Below are 7,529 nucleotides of genomic sequence, written 5' to 3' on the forward strand. Positions count from 1 at the left end.
TTTTCCGCAATCACGTTTACTGCCCAGTTGCACTATGGTGGTTAGAATATGTACTGTACCATGGCTGGACCAGCTGTGCTCTGGCTGGTTCCTAATTTTATGACTGTACCCACATAGCTTGCAAGACCACTCAGAGACAGCTGCTGCTGGAGGTTGAGAAAATCTACGTTGGATACCACCGTAGAGTTGATGCCACCAATCGGCTCCCGACTATTTAATTTTATTTGCGTTAGATGAAGGTCCTAGATCTTTAAACCCTAGAAAAAAGTGACAAACCTCAAATCAGCATGAATAACTTAACAGCTTTCCTACACGCAGTTTCGGTTTCATTTTCCAGGAGGATACTACGTCGTGACGTCATGGCACCGTATGCGGTCACGTGGAAGTGAGTGAGTGAGTGAAGAAACTTTATTGCAGGTCCCGCGAGGACACGAACTTGTCGCACACCCGGCTAGTCCCACGTCGGGACCGGCAGGTCTAGCCTACCGGCCCGGTCGCGGGCACACCGGACAGCCAGGATTTGCTCTTCTAGAGCGGGGCTACGCAGAAGCGAGTCCCACTACTCCTTGACGAACTTGGGGTATGTCGACCCGCACTCCCAGAGCTATTCGCTAGAGTGGAGGTCTGCCCGCAGGACGGGCAGGCGTCGTCGCGATACACGTCGGGGTAAGCCTCGTGGAAAAGGGAGAGACACGGGTATGTGCTGGTAAGCGAAACGGCTTGTGCCCTATTCAACGTGGAAGCAGTACATTGTGACGAGTTGACACGCACCGGCTCGCTCGACCAAAACAATATCTGACTCCCACATATATAATGTGTGGCAACGTCACGACATAGTATCTTTCTGGAAACGAAACCGAGACTGGCTGCAGAAAAGCTCCAACATTAAATTATTAACGGCGCTCTGAGGAACGTCAATATTTTTTCTAAGTTTAAGACACCTAGGACTTTCATTGAACGAAATAAAGAAATAGTTGAAAAATCATGTCACTACCCGTTTAAAAAAGTTTGCGCCCTTTGGGGCCTATCTTGCCACAAACGATAGTCATCATCTGCCTTGCTTGCGTTTCCTTTCTTGAAAACTCTGCGCTCGCTGCCTTGTTGCCAAGAGTGCTATGTCACGTTGATGAGTATGGCGTTCGTGACTTGGAAGTACACCGGGCGCGCAGCGTTAAAGAAAGGAAAGGCGCGCAATTAAGATAGGTGACGATTATTGCTGGGGGACAATTAAGATAAGCCCCAAATGGTGCAGAATTTTCTTGGAACGTAACGGAAGCCTATGAACGAGAATAGCAGAAAACGAGATTCTCCTTTGAACCCACTTTGAGCACTACACGTGGCGATAAACGAGGCTTTGACTTCTCAAAGGGGTACCAACGTATTTTCATGTTGTAGAAACTCTACACTAAGAAAAGGTTGTACATTTAAAGCTTATATTGCCACCCAAATAACAGTCGTAATCTATCTTTCTCTGGGGGCGCCTGCCTACTCGCATTGACTTCAATGAGGTCCAGATGTCCATTGTCGGAACCAAGAACTGCTGTATAATACCTGTATATATCGTAGGGATGTGTCGAATACATCCAGCGAACGTCCCTCGCAGAAACGTTTGGCCGCACTTGATTTCTGTGTCCTGCGGACATCCCTTGCACGCTGTGTACATTTCACGGCCAATTCGTCAGGGCCTATTGTACTACGTTTGCTTTCGCAGCCCACGCTCTGTGCCAGATGCAACGGGCAGAGGGCAATCACAGCAATATCAGATATGTTGATCGCACATGTTACGCGGATACACACGCGCTCGGAAATGCATGCAGTGTACTCCTCATTCTTCTAGACCGCTTGCCAGGCACAAGTGCCACATTGAACCAACTGAAGTTCACAAAGTTCCAGGCACATGAATTCACAATGTTCCATACACATGAGCAGCAGAAATGATAGCTCGGGACTGCAATTCGAGCTATCACACAATTCTCTTACGAGCAAACTCAAAGGCACAGCTTTTTGGAGGACACTTACTCATGTGTAATTTTAAAAAGGTCTATGCGAAATATCCTTGGAACGTAGGTGGCGGAATGCCCTAAAAAAGTACATGTGCAACATCCTCCGTTTACCCGCTGTGGGATATATTCACAAATTGCATTCTTCTTTGTGTGCGGCCACATTTTTGAAGGGGAGGGGTGTGGGGGTGGCGGCAAGATATCGTGCCGTGCCGGTGAGCCGATCGCGGTGACAGTATAGTGTCAAGTTATGCGCCATCGAGGTTATAGGGTATCTGCCATTGGGTTTTACTCTGCTTTCAATTTTATATCTTGCCATTAGAAATATTATGTCTAGTTTTTATAAACATAAATACTACAGCATATAACCTCTACATAACCGTTCGCTACACAACAGTTACATTATTCATACAATAATTTTCTACAAATCATGAACGCTTCGCATTACGTAGACAATGACTACAGTTGAGGGTGCCAAATCTTTTGTCTCCGAAACAGTGCACGGGCATTGGGACTTATTTTTTATTTTCTACGGGCGAAGTGTGTTTGTCCCTTGGGTAAACGCATGCGAACTAAGAAATCGTTTTTCTCAGAAACCAAAGGAACCTAGTTAACAAATGAGGCTCGTTGCGTTTAAAAGAAAACGTTAAGATCTTGTGTCTGTTGCAAGCGGTTTCTTTATTTAGATCGTCGATACTTTTATGGAAATTTCTGAAAATTCCTAAATTTCATAAATTGAAACTCAAGTTTACAGCGCTCTTACTCCGCAATGAAAAAAAAAAGAAGGATACCATAATACGTAAACTGCACTTAATACATTTACAGCGGAAAAGTTGACGTATTATCCACCCCTCTGAAGCTTATCACTACTTTATGAGTCGAACTTTTGCAACACCCTTGAAACACTGTAACAAACTTACGTAAGCTGCAAATTTATCTATCAAGTTTGTCCTTTTTAGATATTTTAACGAATGTAGTTTACAAAATTGTGATATGTATATCTGGTGCAGAGGCACAATTTGTGAACTTTGGGCTATCATTTCTTTCGAACTTGCAAATTTCCGGGAATTTGTTAAAAAATCCGAGGCTATAAATCAAAATTTGCTTCCTATAGCCTCTAGAACCTAAGTTTCTCCATAAAATGCCACACATTCCAGCCAGATCGGTCAAAGGGCTGTTTCATGAAGTTTTTCTGCGTTTGACATGTGTTTGGATAGGCAGAATCGTAGGCGGCTCACAGATAAAGCTTTCTCTTAACGCTGGGCGCCAATACTTTCGTTCATGAAAGACATTCGCGTTACCAGCGTGACATAACATTAAGGACAGGAAAGTAGCGAGCGCAGAGTTTTTAGAGTGCATATACCACATGCATTCTAAAAAAAAAAAAAAATGTTTACGCCCTTTCGAGCGTATCTTGTCCCAAAGCAATAAATGTCATCTCTTTTGCTTGCATTCCCTTTCTAGGAAATTGCTCTCGCTAAGTTTCCTGTCAAGAAATCATATATGGCGCATCGATAACGCGCATGCCTTTCCTGACATGGAAGCTCACCGGCGCGCAGCGTTAATGACAGACAAGCAAGATAGGTGGAGATTATTGTTTGGGGAAAAGATACTGCTCAAAGGGTGTAAACTCTTGAGAGGGTTTTTCGGAATGTGTGCAATGTTTGACACTTATGTTATTCCCAATCAATAAGCGTAATCTATATTGGGCCACGAATGGCATGCGCGTTATCAGTCAGATATATAGCATTCTGAACAGGAAAGTATAGTGAACGCAAAGTTTTCAAGAAAGGAAGCGCAAGGAAGAGAGATCAGGGTGCCCAAGGGTTGAGGGTCGCAAACAGGCGAGCCCACAAAAGAACGCACAGCGAGCACAAATAGAGCACGTAGAGCCCACAATGGAGTAGGCGTCCCCCAACGCTTGAGTGTGGATTGGGTACCCTATTCAAACTCTGCAGTTCAGCAGGCGCTGGTCCGGTGGGGACACGACATCGCCGTGGTCATGAGCCCTGTGCTATAAGGGCCCCACCCGGTAATATTACGACGAAAATAAAGTCCTCTTTCTCTCTGTCTCTCTCGAATTATTTCTTGGGAACAAAATATGCCCTGAACTGCGCAACATTTTCTTAGACTTTAAAGGCATTCTTGAAATGCCAGACGCGGCTTCGTCGACATTATCGGGCCTTCGTGGCACAGACTAAATTTGGTGACGTTTTGAAGCGACAACAGTAAGTGTGACGACGTTGCCAATAAAAACAAAAGTCACAGTTCTGGTCAAAAGGCGGAGCACCGATAGCGATTGTAATGCATAAGAGAATTACGCGAATGTTCGTAGATTTATAGGCCGTATAAGCTGCAGTAAACGTTCGCTTGCTTACTAAAAAAAATACGGTAGGTGTCACGCGCATACAGTCAAACATGAAAAAATAAAAAAGGCAGACTAAACTCCAGTTGACACGTATGTAATGCGAATCATTCACGGTTGGGAGAGAATGGTTCTTATGAATCAAACCTGTTCTGCAGACAATAATTAATGCTTTTGCGACGTCTTGCGAACTGATGCGAAGCATAGCGCATAGTTTTGTTCGTTAATGTTGTGATAAACAGTGACTATAGAGTAGGCGTCGAAGCGATTCATTCAAGAGCGGCACATATCCAGTTGCAATTGGCCCAAATTTTTCAGTCTGCGCTGTCTTCACGCTGCCTAATCTGGGGAGCGAGGGATGTTGAGTCGCGCAGACATGTGAGTTCGTATCTCACGGGAACTGCAACACAAGTGGCGGTAAGACGGCGTACACTCCTGCGCTGCTTCGAAGCCACACACAGGATGCGGGGCTATAGCCTCTGGTTTGAGCAGAGGGAGCAACAAGTGTGTGAAGTGTGTGCATCCGCTCTCTCCCGCTCTCTTGCCAGCCACAAGTAACACGCAACTGTTAGTCGAGCGGGCCTAGGCGGGAAGCGGGAGAACTTGCTTACAGATTCGGTTCGTGGTCTAGCCCTACCAGATGGAAAGTTGGCGCCAAAATGGTTCATTGAAGAGTGGCAGATAGATACCCAGTGGCTAATACCCGCGGAAGGAAGGAAGGAAATCAACTTTATTCAGGTCCTGCAGGCCACGAGAGCTTTGGGCTCTCATGGAGTGGGCGTCTCCCACAACGGAACCGGGAGGTTGAGTTTCCTGGCGGCGTCGTGGACCTGCTGGACGGCCCAGAGTTGGGGAGCGAGTTCTTCGCTCTGGATTGCTTCTTCAAACTTGCGCTTGTCCTGTCCATATTGACATCACTGAACCCGTACCCCGTGGTCCCCGCGGACACAATGGCACATACCGATGGAAACGGCCCGCATTACTATAGTGACTAAAGTTGGCGTCAAAGAGGTTGACTGAAGAGGGGCATGTATACCCAGTGGCTCATAAAGAGCGGTCCATGGGGCGCATGTCTAGTGGCGCATGCATGCCCATTGGACACATGTAACCAGAGCCCTTCGGGATCGGCCTATCTTTTCAGACTACGCTATCTTCTGGATCGGGCCTATCAAAACCGGCCAGATAGTCACCATATTGTCGTTACAGAAAACTAGTTCGAACTCCCAAGACTGCTTCGCATTAATATATCATTCGATTACCGCGAACGCTCACTGTGGCAACGCTGGCTTGGTGAGGAGAGAGAGAGAATAAAAACTTCATTCAAGAGCCCCGGTCGCGCCGGCAGCGGGGAGTGCGCGCGCTTGTCCCAAAGCGAACGCTTCATGCTGCTGCTGGATTCATCATTTAATCTGCTTCGCGTACGGATCTGAGATTACGCGACCCCCAAGACCACAGCCGCGCGGAAAGACAGCACGCCTGAAACCACCAGGTTCTTGTCTTGGCCATGCATGCTCGACCTCCTCGATGGCGTTCGCAGTAGATGGCTTCCAGCCCTCCATCATAAGGCACGTGGATAGCCATGCCAAGCCGCGGCTGGCATTGTTGTCGACCGTAAAATAATTGTCCTTCTGGTAGAGGTCCTTTCGGCATTTCTGTCGGTTGGTAGGGCGTGGGTAGGGCCGTCCGACAAATTTATGATATTTTTTTTTTGCCTAGCCTGGCAATTCTTCATAGCCACGCAATTAACCCCATGAAAACCTCAGAAAAAGCGAACACAAACTGGCCACTCGTATCCACTGAAGTCAAGTACATATATAGTGCCTATACCCAAACCAAATACGTGCACGCTTTTGCATGTTATATGCTCGGGAATTTGCAGGATGATAGGAGCAAGTTATCGTAGTCTATACCCGTCGCGGTAAGGTCAGCGAAGATGGCTTTCTGCTGCTCAGCTCAAGGTCACGGATTTGATCTCCGTGGCGGCCGCATTTGGACGAGGGCGGAAAGCAAAAACGCTCGTGATAGCTATCTGTTAAAGAACCCTATAGGTGGTCAAAATTATGCCAGAGCCCTCCACTACTGCATCCGTCATAATCCGATTTCTGTTTTGGCAAGTAAAATCCTAGAACATAATACTCGTATGTGGTCATGACTGCTTAATTGCCACCAGGGAAGAGAGATAAAACTGTTCATAAGCTGAAATGCGTAGCAACAGCAGCTTTCGCCTAGTGCGAATTGCCAAGCCCTAATGTTGCGCGGAAGCTCGCAAATTATAATTTAAACTGAATCACTGTACGCGCCTGATTTTTCGAGCCGGGCTCATCGTTTAGAACCAGAGTCCGGACTGGACCTGTGACTTCGAGGCCTAGGTCGAGGTCATGCAGGCCTGCATGGTCGGGCCCAGCCAGGGCCCGCCGGAGGAACCCGATGGTTGCATGCCTTAAAAATGTCATTGCGTAGTTCTTATATCAAAATACACCAAATTAAAAAGAAAGTTCAGCAGAACCTCTTTGAGTGGGAAATGTCGAAGATATGCGCAGCATTATAGGGCGGTCAGCGGGTATAGCGGAATGTCTTAGGCGTGGTAATGACGTGTGTGAGGGGTTATGCTGGTGTAGTATGCGTTATTTAGTTAAGAGTACGGCCAGAGAGATGCGCTTGCAATATCGAGCACATACATTTCGCACCACGCTGACGCCATACAATGCTACGCATGCGTTCAATAGTTTACCGTTAAGGGAGGTTTCACTTAGCCGTCATAGGCATTGGAGGGAGGTCGGCTGCGCCTGCATGCGTAATTAACGCACGAGTGGCGCATTCTTTTCTTTTGGGTACCCCTTAGTCACCGTACATCCTCACAGGTCGGCCGTTTACCAGGGTGGCCCATTACTGCTTATTATCCCCCTTTTAGTATAGTTTTAGTATTTCTGGCCCAGGTTTAACGCCTCCTTTCTACCTGTGTCGTATGGGGAACGGCGAAAGCTGCCGTGCTAGTGGAAGGTTTTGCGCCGGCGCCCTTATTGTTGTCGCGGACAACGGGTCGTTTGTCACTGTACTCCGGATGACCGCTGTCAACCGCGACACAATGAGCTTAAGCTACGCCTTCTCGCCCTGTATTGGGAAATGAGTTTTCTGGTGTGACACGAAATTTTTCAATCGACTCC

This window comes from Dermacentor andersoni, chromosome 8 (genome assembly GCF_023375885.2).
Source record: "Dermacentor andersoni chromosome 8, qqDerAnde1_hic_scaffold, whole genome shotgun sequence".
Taxonomy (NCBI): domain Eukaryota; kingdom Metazoa; phylum Arthropoda; class Arachnida; order Ixodida; family Ixodidae; genus Dermacentor; species Dermacentor andersoni.